The sequence below is a fragment of the Monodelphis domestica genome, chromosome 3 (genome assembly GCF_027887165.1).
Source record: "Monodelphis domestica isolate mMonDom1 chromosome 3, mMonDom1.pri, whole genome shotgun sequence".
In the NCBI taxonomy this organism is placed as follows: domain Eukaryota; kingdom Metazoa; phylum Chordata; class Mammalia; order Didelphimorphia; family Didelphidae; genus Monodelphis; species Monodelphis domestica.
This window is the reverse complement of record NC_077229.1, coordinates 16,029,188-16,046,568: the sequence shown is the minus strand read 5'-3', so window position 1 is coordinate 16,046,568 and position 17,381 is coordinate 16,029,188. Positions and strand designations below refer to the sequence as shown.

Sequence of the window (17,381 nt, the reverse complement as noted above, 5' to 3'; positions counted from 1 at the left end):
GAAAGAAGACTCTCCTTTTGTAGGAGGTATAGAAGTTGGGTGGAGCTTAGGTTTAAGAGTGTTGGGATCTTACCTATGTGGAAAGGAAACAAGAACAAGTTCTGAACTTTCTGCCACAAACAACACTGGGAATATCCACAGAGAACAAATTGACAAGACTGACAGTTGGTGGGGGAAGGGACAACTGGGAGTGGCAGTGGGTCTTGTGACTAGAGGACTTCCTTCCTGCTGTGGGGAGTGTGAGGAACTTTTCTTCCGAGTCTCGGGATTGAGGTGCCTCTACTTGCTTCAGCCAAAGAGATGGCCCAATCAGCTCTGAAAGTCAGAACTGTTCTTGTTGCTTGCTGTCTACTGCTAAGATTCTGAAATTAAGAAAACTAGCACAGATATAGCATAGACAGGAACAGGAGAAACCCTCCACCAGTCTGTGAGGCCTGGCCTCAGCTCCAAAGCTGATAAAGACTCCAACCTTATTTAGGGACATTCCTCTTCCCTTTTCCCTGATACCTCTCCAATCCGAACTGGTTATTAAAATTTATCTTATTTGAATATCGCAGTCAGATAAGTGGACTATCTTTTTAGGGGGCGTAGAGGGAGCTGAACCTTAGTTCAGTCATCCAATTACAAAAGGTCCCTATTGGACCCCTGCTGGGCGACCTAATTCTGGGGAAAGGCTTGTCCTGCAGGAGGGTCCATGGTTTAGCCTGCTCTGGGGCAAGTTTGGCAGCAATCCAGCAAGAAGACATGCCTGCAGGCTATCATAAGTGGCTCATTTCTTGGACACCCCATTTTGGTCAAAAATAGCCTTTCAGCAGGGGGCAACTCTCACCTTTGCCTCCCAGCAGCCATATTCCTTCTCTCCCTTCAACTCCTCCATTCCCTACTACAAACCTTCCTTATCCCGTTTTTTCAATTCCCCATCTTTCTCAATAAATATTACACCTACCAGTTTTCCTTACTCTTACTATAAAATAAAATTTATTTTCTTATAAAACCACGGGGTTTCTGCTTCCCTGGCCCTGGGGAGGTTCCTAAGTGGACTGTATCATCTCACATCCTTCTAGGACAGTTCCCTATTTCACAACCACAATTCATGTAACGTAACACCCCCACATCAAATGAACGCTCCCATTTTTTTGGTTTTCCATTTGTCTGCCATTCTGTTCTGCCTTTGGATGCCTTGTGCATTTTACACACTCAATAAATACCAGAGGAAGAGGGACACAGACAAATGAGGACACCGTCTGGGCTCTCCAGAGGCGGGGATTTGTTTCATGACTCAGAAGGAATGAGCTGGTTTCCCGGCCTCTGGCAGACTAGAGGTGACCAACTACAGAATGCTGGGGTGGGGATAAGTCAGTCTAAGAAAGAAGACACAGAAAGACCCTCAATATCATGGAAAGAAAGCTGACTCTGAAGTGAGAAGTCCTGAGTTCAAATTCAACCTCTGGCTTCTGCTACCCAGGGAAACTTTGGACAAGTCCCTGGACATCAGTTCAGACTTGATGGCCACTGGGGTCCTCTTCAGCTTTTAGATCTATGATTCTATATATAGCCTTAGACAAGTCCCTTTTGTCTTTGAGCCTCAGTTTCCTCATCTGTAAAATGAAAGAGTTAGACTCGATGGCCACTGGGGTCCTCTTCAGCTTTTAGATCTACGATTCTATATATAGCCTTAGACAAGTCCCTTTTGCCTTTGAGCCTCAGTTTCCTCATCTGTGAAATGAGGGGCTTAGACCTGATGGCCATTGGGGTCCCTTCCAGTTCTTGTTCTAGGACATACAATTCATAACCTAGAAAGCCCTAGTGCTAAGCAAAATGTGAATTATGCCCAGCACACTCTTCTTAGCCTGGATTCTATTTTGGACCCTTCTCTCTCCCCTCAAACACACGGATTTTCTCCCTTAAGTTTTGACAACGGAAAGGTTAAGTTTCAGTTACCTGGAAAATCTGTTTGTCGCAGAAGGGAAGCCTTGTTCTCCCCCAAGGGCTGATGAATTACGGGAGCCCACGTGGCGTTGTGGGGTGACAGCGATTTTTATTTCTCCAAAGAGACCTGAAACACAAGGGAAAGTGTCTTGTTTCCAGACGTGTAGCATCTTGTACGCCTGTCATGTCGTGTCTTGGCGAAGGTGGCCGATGGGAGGCCACACGTGTACTGAATGAGATGAAGCCCCTTCCCAGGATTTGCCATTTGGATGGAGCTGACACAGGGCACTGCCTGGTGAAACCCCTCAGGCCCAAGGCCCCTGGTGCGAATTCACCTTGGAATGGATGGCAAATAGCAAAGAACGATTTCTAAATGGTCTTGTCTTTTCCGGGGGCGCTTGTAGCTTGGTATTCCAGAGCCAAAGCCAGGTCTACACAAAGAAGCAAGAGTCATCGTCAAGGCTGAAAGAGGAGCTTAGAACAGGGGATGTCAGAGCTGGGAGGGGGCCTAGATCAGGGGGTGTCAAAGCCAGGAGGGGCCTTGGAAGATGGAGATCAGAGCTAGGAGGGTCCCTAGAGGATATCTGACCCAGCTCCCTCATTTTACAGAGGGGGAAACTGAGCCTCAGAGATGGGCAGCATCTTGCCCAAAGTCAGCAAGCTATTAGTAGATACGAGATTAAAGTCTGGTTCTCTAATGCTTATCCCAGGGCCTCCCCCCGTCAAACACTTGACCTGATTTCTTTTTCCCCTGAAATCAGCCAGCTGTTCCAGGGTTGAGCTGTCAGTCTCGGAGACAAGATGGCACAGACACAACGTCCACATCCCGACACAACCAATCAGTTCGGTAAAAATAGATATCTAAAGCTGAGCTGTCTATCATCCAACACAATATCCAGATGTTCGATGGAATTGGTAACAGATGTGACCAGATGTCGAGGTGCCTTGTGGACCTGGCCACAGCCCATATCAATTCAATAAACAATAAACATTTTAAAAATGATGAAAACAACAACAAACATTTATTAAATGGGCTCAACCATTCTGGAAAGCAATTTGGAGCCGTGCCCAAAAGCTATTAGACTGCGCATCCCCTTTGACCCAGTGATACAGCTAGGAGAGCAGCGTTCCAAAGAGAACAAAGAAAGAGGAAAGCGACCCACAAGAACACCAATATTTATGGCTGCCTTTTGGGGACGCCAAATGATGAAGGTAGGGCGCTCATCAACTGGGAAATGGCTGAGCCAGTTATAATCTATGAATGTAATGGAACGTTGAAGAAACAATGAAGAAGATGGCTGTAGAGAATCTTGGGAAGATGTATATGAACTGATGAAGAGGGAAGGGAGCAGAACCAGGAGGACAATTTATTGAATCAACTCCACTGCACACAGGGACCCGCCACAATTCCAAAGGACCCAGGACGAAACATGCCATCCATCTCCAGATGGATATTCCACGGACTGAGATACAGAATGAACATATTTTCATATATTTCTTTCTTCTTATTTTTTTCTTTCTTTTCCATTTTTTGGGGGAGGATGCGGGGGGACGTGGCACTGTGGACAGTAACTTTGCATGAACTATTCACATTTCTAACAAGCTTTATATTTCTTGCCTTAAAAGGTGGGAGAGGGGGTAGGAAAAGAAATCAGAATGGAAAATAATATTAAACTGAGTTTTTAAAACCGCCTCTTAAATTCCCATTATGTGAAAGGTGGCACAGCTCGGTGGGCGGAGAATGGCTTCCAAGTCTCCCAAACATGGATTGAGTTCACCTTTGGCTGTGTAGTGGCCCTGGGCAAATCTGGACTCTGAGGGCTCCAGCTCTGTGGGATCAAGCTCAAATAGACGTAGAGCCCCCAAACCTTATATAAGCATACTGCCTCAGAAAACCACATATTGACATTAACTCTATTCTATCGCATTTTTGTTTATTTTGTTAACTATTTCTCCATGATATTTTTATCTGGTTTTTGTTACATTCAAAGTGCCCAATTTGGCACCTCAACTCTAGGCAACTCTCTGAGACCTCAAATGCTGGCATATCCTGGTAAAGGGGTCCCCCACACAGCAGTTGCCTCTCTATAGTTCACTATGTTCAAGATACTGAATCACACAATCTCAGAGCTATGAAGGCTCTCCTGGGACATCTAGACTAAACTGTACATGGAAAAAAATAGTCCTCTCTCCAATGTATCCACCAAGGTCTTTGCTTGATGATGCCTCATGTCCCAGGAAGGGGATTCCATTATTTCTGCAGGGAGTCTCTTCCCCTTTTGGACAGTTCTCAAAGGGAGGAAGTTGTGTCCTGGCATCTAAGAAGGCTTCTTTCCACGGTTCTTCATTCAACTCACGGGAAGACCAAGCAGACCACGATGGTTAATCCCACTTCCGACACAACTTCAGATACTTCTCTCCCTCAGGACAAACACCCCCAGTTCCTTTGACATATCCTCACATGGCCCAGGCTCTTGGCCCTTCATCATCCTGCTTGAAGGCATGTGGACTGCTTCCTAGATTTTATCTCATTGAATGTTTATGGTCACTATGTGGGCTAGCAAAGATACCTTTACCTCCATTCTGCAGATGGAGAAACTGAGACAATTCCAAAGTCTTGCCCCAGTACACAGAGCTAATGAGTGCCTGAGGCAAGATTTAAACCCAGAAAAATGAGGAGCAAACCTCTCTAGTCCTCAAGTGCCTGCCCTCAAGGAGCTAATATTGTGGAGTGCAGAACCTAAGGGTCCAAAGGGAACTCTGGGAAATTCTGTTTTAATCACCTTCTTGAATAAAAATCTCAATTACACCCCCAATAAAAAGGCATCCGACTTCTGCATAAACACCTCCATGGGTGAAGAATTCATATCCTGCCAAGGTGGCCCATCTCACTGCCGTCTATCTTCTTTCTTGAATAGAGCTAAAATTGGCTTTCTTCTAACTGATTTCTCTTCCTTTCATCTTCTCTGGCCAAATTAAGGCAATTTAATCCTTCTTCTAAGGGTAGTCCAACAACTCTTTGACGATTTCCCTCATGTTCCTCCAAAGCCTTCTATTTTCTAAGCTAACCATGTGCTTACAAACCTGATTTCATGACCATGAGGCCAACACGATCCATTGGCTGGAAGGCAGGTGTTAGAGCCTGAGGGCTTTGGGTCTGTGACATTGTTTTAATTTAATCAATCAGGGACCTGGAGGTCCTTTGAGATGTGCAAGGATACACACGCCCACAGTGGAAGGAAGTTGAAATTAAGGAGACAGGAAATTGATCCCACAGGCACTGCCAGGCAAATTAAGGAACTATGATTGGTTCCTGAGACGTGACATAGGAGTAGTGGGAGGCGAAAACCATTCATCAAGGCGTTTTCAGAGGGATGAATACACATTCTTGTGTTGGTGACACTCTTGCTAGAGACACTACTGCACTGGCGACTCTTGCTAAAGACACTCTCGTGGACTTCTGACTGGAGATTGGAATCTGAAGGCTCACACTCTGAAGACTGGACTTTGTCGGAGGTGAACTTCATTCCAACAGAACACAATTAGGGTATTTAGCTAAACTGCTCCCTCCCTCTTTCCTACACTTCTCCCTCTTTACTATCTCTACTTTGATGAAACTAAATTGTTAAAGCTACTAACAGACTCATAATTTAATTTTAATTATTTAATAGTTTAATTATTACAATTTGGCGACCCTCTTAACTATCACAGATCTGAATCTTGCTTCTGATCCCAGACGATACTTGGCAAGTGATTTTACTTTTTGGAAACTCAGTTAAATACAAGAGTCCAATTCCATCTAAGGGGCCTTCCCCTTCAACTCCCTCACCTGCAACTTATCAATTTTGTTGTTGTTAAGTCATTTCAGTTGTGTCCAACTCTTCATGACCCCACAAAAGAGTGGAGTTTTCTTGGCAGAGATACTGGAGTGGTTTGCCTTTTCCTTCTCTAATGCATTTTACAGATGAGGAAACTGAGGCAAACAGGGTAGAGTGACTTGTCCAGGGTCACACCGCTAGTAAGTGTTGGGAGCCAGATTTGAACTCTGCACCATCTACCTGCCCCAACTTAACAATATCCCTCATAAAATCGAATGCCCAGAAATAAATAACAGCTTTCTAGGTGTGGTCTGAGCAGAGCAGAGGAAAGTGGGACAGTCACATCCCATTTCCAAACACCAGCCCTCTCTTCCTGAAAGCACAAATGATGGCCTCGTACTGTATCGCTGTCTACAGGAGGCAATCCATAGAGCATCACCTGCCCCTATTTCGGAAGGCATCCGATCCAGAGAAACAAAATGAATGAGAGAACTGCGCACACTGGCTGACCCATGTCTGCTCTAGGTGAAGCCCCTGGGCTGGGCTCGCTGCAAAGGAAATGGTTTGGATTGCAAGGGAAAAAAAGAAATAAGAGCAAAAGACGGCAAGCTGAGAAGGGGTCGTGCTCTGATCAGGGGAGAGGTCAGCTCCTGGCCCCCGTGGTGGTAACGGGGCGAATAACAACAATACTAACCATAACTCACATTCCAATAGCCCTTGTAAACTGGCTGGGACCAGAGTGCACTGAGGGAAGGCTACAGAGCCCACAAAGCCAGGGGTGGAGGGAAGAAGGGCGGGCGGCGATCAGTGGTGCCAGGAGACTCAGTTAGGGCGTGGGTCAGATGCCTTTCTGCACTGGCTGCCTGACTTCTTCCTCTCCATCTTTTTAAAAAATCTTTATCTTCCATCTTAGAATCAGCATTGTATACTGGTTCCAAGGCAGAAGAGTGGTCAGGGCTAGGCAATGGGGGTTAAGGGACTTGTCCAGGGACACACAGCTAAGAAGTGTAGGAGGTCACATTTGAACCCAGGACCTCCCGTCTCCAGGCTGAGCACTCTGTCCACTGAGGCAGCTTGCTGTCCCTCCTTCCAGTCTTCTTACACATGACTCTTTCCCACACACTCTATGGTGCCATTCTACTGGCCTTTCTGCTGTTCCTCATAAGACACTTCATCTCCCAACTCCAAGACTCTGCATTGCTCATGCCCTATTGCTAGGGATGCCATCCCTCCCAATGCCACCTCTTAACTTCCCTGGTCTTCTTCAAGTCTCAGCTTAGAGCCTACCATCTGCCAGAGAGCTCTCTTGCTACTCCCTCCAGCTGCTAGTGCCTTTCCCTCAGAGATTACCTTCCATCTAATTCTGTAGCCAACTTGTATGTGCATAGTGGTGAGCATATTGTCTTCCCCCGTAGACTGTAAGCTCCTTGAGGGCAGGGATTCCATCTGCCTTTCACTGAATTCCCAGAATCTAACACCATACCTAGCACATTGTGTTTAAGAAATGCTTGACAGACTAATTAACTGATAGTAAGACCCAGCTTGGTGGCCCAGGGGATAGAATGCTGAAGCCAGAGTTGGGGAGACCTAAGTTCAAATCCAGCATTAGACACTTGCTAGTTGTATGACCCTGGGCAAGTCACTGAATTCTCAGAATCTAACACCATACCTAGCACATTGTGTTTAATAAATGCTTATTGACTGATTAATTGATAGTAAGACCCAGCTAGGTGGCCCAAGGGATAGAATGCTGAGGCTAGAGTTGGGGAGACCTAAGTTCAAATCCAGCATTAGACACTTACTAGTTGTATGACCCTGGGCAAGTCACTAAATTCTCAGAATCTAACACCATACCTAGCACATTGTGTTTAATAAATGCTTATTGACTGATTAATTGATAGTAAGATCCAGCTAGATGGCCCAAGGGATAGAATGCTGAGGCTAGAGTTGGGGAGACCTAAGTTCAAATCCAGCATTAGACACTTGCTAGTTGTATGACCCTGGGCAAGTCACTTAACTCTATTTGCCTCAATTTCTTCATCTGTAAAATAAGATGAAGAATAAAATGGAAAATCACTCCCATATCTCAACTAAGAAAAGTCCCAAATGGGTTCAAGAGTCAGACATGAATAAAAACAACCTAACAACAAGACCCAAAAGAGTTTCTGGAGTAAGCAGTCTGGAATTCCCAAGAAACACAAATTTCATTGGGAAGGATTTGTCTCTCTTTCTTCCTCGATGTGCAGATGAGCAAGTAATAATACTAACAACAATAATGGCTCAAATTTCTATTAAGCACTTTATCTATATATTGTCAGCCCTTAGCCCGGTACCTGGAACACCATAAACACTTAATAAATCCTTGGGGCCTGGCTGGCTCTCCTTTGAACCTCCCAATGTCCCTGTGAGATAAAGGAGGATCATTATCAGTCCCATTACACACAAAAATATTATCTAGCTTGGGCAGGCTTTGAACCCAGGTTCTGTGACCCTCTATCAAGGTCTTCTCTCTTTCCCCTAATGATAGATCTGTCGTTCGGCGCACACAGTCTCTGGTATAGCTTTCCTCGGGAACCGAAGATACGTTTTTGCAAAATCCTCCATTTGGGTGAAGAGTGCAAACTACAAAAGCTGAATGGTTTTCTTTCTGCTCCATGAGAACAGGCTTTCACAAATGATATTCCACAGCTGACCACGTCTCGACAGTCACACGATTGACTGAAATGTGCCCAGAATTCCCAATTCCACTGTGCTCTGGAGTGTGCTGACTCCAAAGGAGCCTTCAACTCAACAGGAGAAAATGGCACCTCCAAGGCACTCCTCCAACTGGGCACCTCTCCCATCAGGTGTGTAATCTGAAAATCACAAGGATTGTCTGCCTATGGAGATCAAGCGAGGCACAGAGTACGGGAAGAACCTTCAGGCAAAGGCGTGCCCGGGGTCCAAGTCAAAAAGGGGCCCCCTAGAGAGGGTTATAGCCTCTCCTCTTTCCAATGTCGTCAAGCTCTGGAATAATGCACAGCTTCTGAAAACAAATCCAGAAGTATTCAAAAGAGTTCAGTTGAACCATCTACACAGGGAAAACCAAATGGATGAAGATCCCCTATTGTCTAGACTCTAATTAATAGCAACAATAATATAGAATTTGTAAAGCATTTGACAAATAATATCTCATTTTACAACCTCCCCCAACATCTAAGGGATGCTTTAGAATACTTATTTTAAGATGAGGGAGGGGGTAGCTGGGTGGCTCAGTGGACGAAGAGCCAGGCCTAGAGACGGAAGGTCCTGTGTTCAAATCTGGCTTCAGATGCTTCCTAGCTGTGTGACCCTGGGCAAGTCACTTAACCCCCATTGCCTAGCCCTTACCACTCTTCTGCCTTGGAACCAATACCCAGAAATGATTAAAAGACAGAAGGTAAGGGTTTTTTTTTATTAAATTTAAAAAATAATTTACTATGGGCTGGGTCCTGTTCTAGGTACTGGAGATAAAATTTGTTGTGGTTCAACTGTTTTGGTTATGAGAGACTCTTTGTGACTCAATGTGGAATATACTTGGCAAAGGTACTGCCATTTCCTTCTCCAGTTCATTATTTGACAGAGGAGGAAACTGAGGCAAACAGTGGAATGACTTGGCTAGGGTCACACAACTAGGAAGGGTGTCTGAGGCTGCATCTTCCAGGCACTCTATCCCCTAGCTGCCCTCAAGGTGACAAAGATAGTCACAAAACAGCCCCTGCCCTCAAGGCACTTACATTCTAATGCCCATATATATTCATATACAGAATAAATAGATAATAACTGCAGAGCAGTCACATATAAACAAAAGCAGTGGCTTGGTAGGTGAGAATCAGGGAAAGCTTCCTGTAGGAGAAGGTCCTTGATCTGAGCCTTTTTCTTTAATCCTTGCCTTTTGTCTAAGAATTAGTTCCAAGGCAGAAGAACAGTAAGGGCTAAGCAAAGGGGGCTAAGTGACTTGCCCAGGGTCACACAGCTCTGAGTCAAGAAGAAAGGAATTCATAAGAGGTGGAGGTGAGAAAGGAACACACTGGGCTGGATGCTGAGTTGGTGGAGTAGGAGGCAATTGCGGAGGCCTTCTGACTAAGAGTTTGGGATTAATATCAGGGAACAAGATAAAGCATCCTTGGTCTGGGAGGCACTAGCCCAAGGTCCAGAGCTCTCCAGGGCATCACCACCCACAGAACTGAGGAGTCCACTAGAGTCTCCTCTTCCTAGCTACTGCTCCACCCAGCAATCCTGCTCCCCCTCGTCCCCAAGCTCCCCTCCCTCCCTCTTCCCCCATAGCCTCTCTTTCTTCCTACAGCATCACTTTCTCCTGACAATGAGCTAATCTAATCAATTTACAAGCTAATGGGAAAAGGCTTCCAGGGTTCCTCCCTCCAGCTCCAAGGCTCTGAGACCCGGGTCTTCAGCAGGCAGGAAAATGATGCCAACAATAGCTTTTCTATCCTGCTGCCAAGTTAAATATACATTCTTTTATTTATTTATGTTTATTTATTATATATCATGTTTATATATTTATGTTTATGTGTTTATAATATATTTATAATATAAAATATATTTATAGATAATTTATATACTTGTATAATATATAAATCTATTAAATAAATATGATATATTTTTATTTTATAAATATAAATATTTGATATAGATAGACAGACAGACAGACGGACGGACGGACGGACGGACGGACGGACGGATGGGATGGATGGATGGATGGATGGATGGATAGATAGATAGATAGATAGATAGATAGATAGATAGATAGATAGATAGACAGACGGATAGATAGATAGATAGATAGATAGATAGATAGATAGATAGATAGATAGATAGATAGATAGATAGATAGATGGATGGATGGATGGATGGATGGATGGATGGATGGATGGATGGATGGATGGATGGATGGATGGATGGATGGGATGGATGGATGGATGGATGGATGGATGGATGGATGGATGGATGGATGGATGGATGGATGGGATGGATGGATGGATGGATGGATGGATGGATGGATGGATGGGATGGATGGATGGATGGATGGATGGATGGATGGATGGATGGATAGATAGATAGATAGATAGATAGATAGATAGATAGATAGATAGATAGATAGTAGCAATTGGGGGCAGCTAAGTGGCTCAATGGACTGAGAGCCAGGCCTGGAGGCAGGAGGTCCTGGGTTCAAATTTGGCTTCAGGCACTTCCTAGCTAGGTGACCCTGGGCAAGTCACTTAATCCCCATTGCCTAGCCCTTACTGCTCTTTTACCTCGGAACTAACACATAGTATTGACCCAAAGATGGAAGGTAAGGGTTTAAAAAAAAAAGTAGCCACTAGGATTAATGAAGCTGATGCCAAATCTCTCTGCCATCAACTGGAAAAAACAGCTTTGGACCTCTCTTAATTGGCCCCAAGGGCAGGGAGATCTCCTTCCTCAAAAGTCTTACAACAGCCCAAGCCCCTGCTCTTTTTCCTTTATCCTTTATTTGTTATCCCTTTCCTGTATTTTCCTCCCTCCTCTCCCAGTTACCTGTGAGCTGGTGCTTCCCCTTATGGACGTTGGTAAGCTCCCGGAGGTCAGAATCTATGAGCTCTCTAACTACATACACAGGCAGCTTAAATTCCAGCACCAAGGACAGAGCCCGGCACAAGGAAGGTACTTGCAAATGTTGGTGAAATAAACTAACTTAAGGCTACAAATGTTTAACCATCAGCCCTCCAAAAGGCCAGACACACTGATCGTGTCTATTCTAGTATTTATATTCTAATTTCTACTTTAACACGAACACTTTTTCCACTGCCTTCTTTTTTTTTAAACCCTCACCTTCCCTCTTGGAGTCACTGTGTATTGGCTCCAAGGCAGAAGAGTGGTAAGGGCTAGGCAATGGGGGTCAAGTGACTTGCCCAGGGTCACACAGCTGGGAAGTGTCTGAGGCCAAATTGGAACCTAGGACCTCCCATCTCTAGGCCTGACTCTTTATCCACTGGGCCACCCAGCTACCCCCAACCAGTGCCTTCTTAAGTGGAGACAATCCACAAAACAATGAATCAATTCCCACTTTGTATGGTTCAGTCTTTTCAGAGGACCCCAAATCTCTATGCCCCCATTTGGGGTTTTCTTGGTAGAGCTACTGAAGTGGTTTGCCATATCTTTCTCCAGCTCATTTGTCATATAAGGAAACTGAGGCAAACAAGATTACATGACTTGCCCAGGGTCACACAGCTAGTAAGAATCTGAGGTCACATTTGAACTCAGGAAAATAATAAGCCCTCCTGACTCCAAGCCCAGCATTCTAGCCACCAGGTTACCAAAAGGAATTAAAGCCTACAGCAGCTGGTATTCCCAGGGGTTTTCTATCCAAGTACAACCCAGACCCGATCCTGCTTAGCTTCCAAGAGCAGAAGAGATTGGATCCTTTCAAGATGGTGAGGCGGTAGACCTCCAATGTGGAACTGTGCCCATTTCCAAGGTAGAAATGCTCAAGCTGAAAACTTAACAACTGAGTTTGTACAAGCCAGCCTCATCACCCCCAAAGGGCTCTTCTCCCTGAAATGGCTGGGGTCCCACTCTCTAACCCACCAAGCTAAGTTCTGACCAATAAGTGAGAGACTTGCTGTGGGAGGATGTGAGATGAGGACCGCTTGAAGGCTGTAGACAATGTTGGGCAGAGGAAGGTGAGTTTACAGGCCATGAAGGCCTCACCTGAACTTTTATCTCCCTCAACATGTAGCCCAAGGTCATATATAGGAAGGGAGGAAGGGAGGAAGGAAGGAAGGAAGGAAGGAAGGAAGGAAGGAAGGAAGGAAGGAAGGAAGGAAGGAAGGAAGGAAGGAAGGAAGGAAGGAAGGAAGGAAGGAAGGAAGGAAGGAAGGAAGGAAGGAAGGAAGGAAGGAAGGAAGGAAGGAAGGAAGGAAGGAAGGAAGGAAGGAAGGAAGGAAGGAAGGAAGGAAGGAAGGAAGGAAGGAAGGAAGGAAGGAAGGAAGGAAGGAAGGAAGGAAGGAAGGAAGGAAGGAAGGAAGGAAGGAAGGAAGGAAGGAAGGAAGGAAGGAAGGAAGGAAGGAAGGAAGGAAGACCTCTCCCTAGTAGTCTTCAAAAAGGAGGAAACCAAATGACTACTTGTGGGCAATGTGGTAAAGAAGATTCCTGTTCAGTTACTGGTTTAATTAAGTGGTCTTTAAGCTCCAGGCTTCCTGTAGGAGGTAGGATTTTAGTTGAGACTTAAGCCAGGGAGGTAAGTAGTCCAAGTGAATTGAGGAGGGAGAGCATTCCACAAAAAGGGGGCAGCCAGAAAGAACTCCCAGAGCAGAGGTATGGAGGGTCTTGTTCAAGGAATAGCCAAGAGACCAGTGTTACTGGATCCAACAGTACATAGTGGGAAGTAAGGTGACTTACCCAGAGTCAAACAAATAGACTGCCTCAAAAGCAAGATTTGAATCCAGCTCTTCTTGACTTTGGAGGCAGCTAGGTGGCACAGTAGACAGAATGTAGGGCTGGGAGTCAGGAACACTCATTTTCCCAAGTTCAAATCCAGCCTCAAATACTTACTAACAATGTGATCTTAGGCACGCCATTTCACCTTGTTTGCCTCAATTTCCTCCTCTGTATAAGGAGCTGGAAAAGGACATGGCAAATCATTCTAGCATCTCTGGCAAGAAATCCCCAAATGGGGTGACAGAGTCAAACTCAACTGAAAAGACAACTGAACATCTTGACCTTGAGAGCATCTCTCTTTACCGTACATGGCTCAGCCTGTCTAGGCATGTACAAAATACACCCACCATGAATACAAGGTCATTTTGGAGTTAATCAATGAGTCAAGTAGCATTAATTAATCACCTACAGTATACCAGAGACTGTGCTAAGCACTATGGATACAGTAAAGGCCCAAAGGATAATTCCTTCTCTCCAGGGGTTTGTAGTCTAAGGGGGGCAGACAAACACGCAAACAGCTACGTACAAACAAGATATAAACAGGATAACTTGGAGGAAACCAGTTGAGGAGAGGCCTTGGCATTAATAAGATCAGGGAAGGATTCCTGGAAAAGGCAGCATTTGAGTCTAAAGAAAAGCATCAACCAAAAGACAGATGGAAGGAGGGAAGGTATGAGACGGTCCACAAGTCTGGAAGAGTGAGTGGGCCAATATGGCGGGATGGCAGGGTTGTTCTAGGGGGATGAGAAACACACAAGAAGACTCTAAGTCTGGAAGGGGCTGGAGCTCAAGAAAGAATAGAGCTGTATTGTCAGGGAGTCCCGGAATCCTGGCTTCTGAGCCGTAAGAGACCTAGAGATCATCCGAACCAACACCCTCACTTTACAAATGGGGAAACAGAGTCCTGAAGAAGTGAGATGACTTGCCCAAGGTCACACAAGCTAGTAAATATGGGGGAACCAAGAGAGAAGACTGCCACAAGAAGCCAGAAAGGAGAGGACATCCCGGAGGGAAAAGCAGTCCATAGGATTAACTGGCAAGGGGCCATTGGGCGATCGTTGGTCACCTCGGGGAGAGTGGTTTGTGCAGAAGTCAAGCTGCCAAAGGCTGAGAAGAAAGTAAGAGCCCTTCCAAAGACTTTGGCTAACAAGGGAGGAGAAGTGCAGGACAACAGCTCATAGGGATGGTGAGATCTGGCGGGGTTCAGAATAGAAAAGACAGGGGTGTTTGTAGGCAGCAGGGAGAGCCGCAAGAATGATGGATGAGCCAGAGGTCGGATGGCGAGGATGGCCTCAGCCACAGGAAGTGCCACTGTTTCAGCGGGCAGGGAAGGGTGACGCCGGGAGGACAGGGATGCAGGGAAGGGGAGAAGGAGGTCAGTTTCCTCGGGCCTAAGAGGTGATACCTCCACCAAGATGGAGGGAGAAGAGGAACAGTGGGAGGCTTGAGAAGAGAAGAGAAGCGCCGAAGGAGCGTCACTGGGCAAATGGGAGCAGGACTGCCTTGTTTCAGCGAGGGCCAAGCGACACCGAAATAACACGAGTCTCCAGTGGACCCAATTGGGGCAGGTTCAAGGCTCCCTTAGGCAGCCCGTGAGCAGGAGGAAAGGAGGCGGCGAATGTCTGTTCCATCATTTCAGGAGATCCAACTCTCCTGTGGCCCTGGCCAAGGCATTCTCGTAGAAGATACTGCAGCGACTTGTCACTTCCTTCTCCAGATCACTTTCCAGAGGAGAAAACGGCGGCAAACAAGGGGAAGTGGCTTTCCCAGGGTCACACAGCTAAGATATTGGAGTGAGTTGCCATTTCCTTTTCCAGTTTGTTTTTACAGATGAGGAAACTGATGCAAACAAGGTTAAGTGACTTGCCCAGGGTCACACAGCTAAGATATTGGAGTGAGTTGCCATTTCCTTTTCCAGTTCGTTTTTACAGATGAGGAAACTGAGGCAAACAAGGTTAAGTGACTTGCCCAGGGTCACACAGCTAAGATATTGGAGTGAGTTGCCATTTCCTTTTCCAGTTCATTTTTGCAGATGAGGAAACTGAGGCAAACAAGATTAAGTAACTTGCCCAGGGTCACAGAGCTAGGCAGTATCTGAAGCTAGATTTGAACTCAGGAAGAAGATTCTTCCTGACTCCTCTGGGTCCAGCAGTCTATCTATGGCACCACTTAGCTGCCCTTACTTATGATTATGGCTGTCCAAAGAGAAAGGATGCAGGTGAGGGGCTGATCCGCCTTCCAGCATCAGCACCCTGGCCAGGGAAGCTTGAGGACAATCAATATTACTCATTGAGCTACATGCCTTTGAGAGGGGTTGGGCTGCCATTGGGGGAGGATCTAAGGAAGCCAAATGGATCCGAACACTTGTGGCGATGGGCTCCACCACTGTGGAAGCTTGTCACAGAACTGGCTGCTTCTGGAGAGCGATTCAGACCCAAGTCAGCCTCGAGGACCTGAGAAAGACCCTCTGAATCACAGGGACGGACCCCGGGAACCTTCCCCAGGACCCGCCATGACAAAGGAGCTTTTGGCGCGTCTGGGCTCCTCTAGCTGTCCTGCAGGCTGGGGTACGGTTATTACTCCCTGACAGTCCATGGGTAGGTCTTTTGGGATTAGGAGAGTGTGATGAGGGGTAAACGTAGGGTCGTATTTTTAACGTGCCCCAATCCGACTGTCCAGCCACCTCAGGGGTGTCTTGAGAGCCCCAGACACACCGAGGTAAGGCTCGCACTGATGTGGGAAAGGGTCAGACCCCGCTGCTAGAGACAGAAGAGCGACCAGCTAGGCAGGATTTGGTCAGCGAAGACAAGATGAAAAGCCTGTTGGGAGGGACTTACAATGAACCAGGGCACACGGGCCAGAGACAAGTCTTCAGCGGTCCCTGAGCATCACCTCATTTGTGTCCACTGATACACTTTATTATTTTTTTTTAAACCCTCACCTTCCATCTGGGAATCAATACTGTGCATTGGTTCCAAGGCAGAAGAGTGCTAAGGGCTAGGCAATGGGGGTCAAGTGACTTGTCACACAGCTAGGAAGTGATTGGAACCCAGGACCTCCCATCTTTAGGCCTGGCTCTCCATCCACTGAGCTACCCAGCTGCCCCCTCCACTGGCACACTTTAAAGAACAAGAACAGCTTTGGGATGCACCGGTCAAGACAAGCCCATCGTTTCTGCGCAGCCTGAAAGCACAGACTCTCTGCAGCCTTCCCTGGGCACCAGCTACCACCCAGATCTCAAGGCAGTTAGCAATCTGGCAGAAGATGTGGGAGCTAACAGAATGGGCAGAGATGAGAGGCGGAAAAGGAATCTGAGCAGACCAAAAAAGCACCTTCTTCCTCCTCCTCCCACATAAAACATGGCCCCGGGAGACCCCCAGTGCTGTCCCTCTTCCCTTTCGTCTGAATTGCTCGGGATCACCCTGAAGCTCATCAGCACTGCTTGCATGACCAAGGTTCAAATCCTGCCCCTGATATTAATAACTGCATGACCACAAACAAGTCACCAGCCTCCCTCAGACTCCTCATCTAGCTAACTGGCTGGCAGGGAGATAATCCATGCAAAACCATTGTTAACCTTAAAGCACTTCATAAACAGTCCCAAATAATCCCATTAATACGAATAAGATGTATTGTTATTTACATTGCTTTTATTGCTGTTGGGAGTGTGATGACTCCTAATAGGGGGAAGTTACTACTATTAACGTGGATGCAATGGCTAGAGCACTGGCCCTGGGGTCGGAAAGACTCATCTACCCAAGTTCAAATCTGGTCTCAAACACTTACTAGCTATGTGACCCTGGGCAAGTCATTTAACCTGTTTGCCTCAGTTTCCTTATCTGTCAAATTAGCTAGACAAGGAAATGGCAAGACACTCCAGAATCTTTGCCAAGAAACCCCAAATTGGGACCCAAAGAGTCAGGGACATCTGAAAAATGGCTCAACTACTAATAATAATTTATATTGTTTTATTATATTCAAGATTATGTTTATCATATTATTGTATGATATATAATGTATTTATTATATATTTATAGTCTATCGGTGCAAGACACCATGCTAAATACTTTATAATTATTAGGTAAGTAGGTGCTATAATGATCCTCATTTTACAGATGAAGAAACTCAGGCAGGCAGAGGTGAAGTGACTTGTCCAGGATCACACAGCTAGGAAGT

At 46.0% G+C, this 17,381-nt stretch overlaps 1 protein-coding gene across 1 annotated transcript in view; it reads right to left on the bottom strand.

Annotated features, from left to right (window-relative positions):
- LOC103103504 (uncharacterized) overlaps nt 1–17,381 on the bottom strand; it is a 245,804-nt gene that overhangs the window by 205,761 nt on the left and 22,662 nt on the right. The window contains exon 2 of the mRNA XM_056821400.1: nt 1,942–2,056. The gene's annotated coding sequence lies outside the window, so the exon portion shown is untranslated. The remainder of the gene's footprint in view (nt 1–1,941; nt 2,057–17,381) is intronic.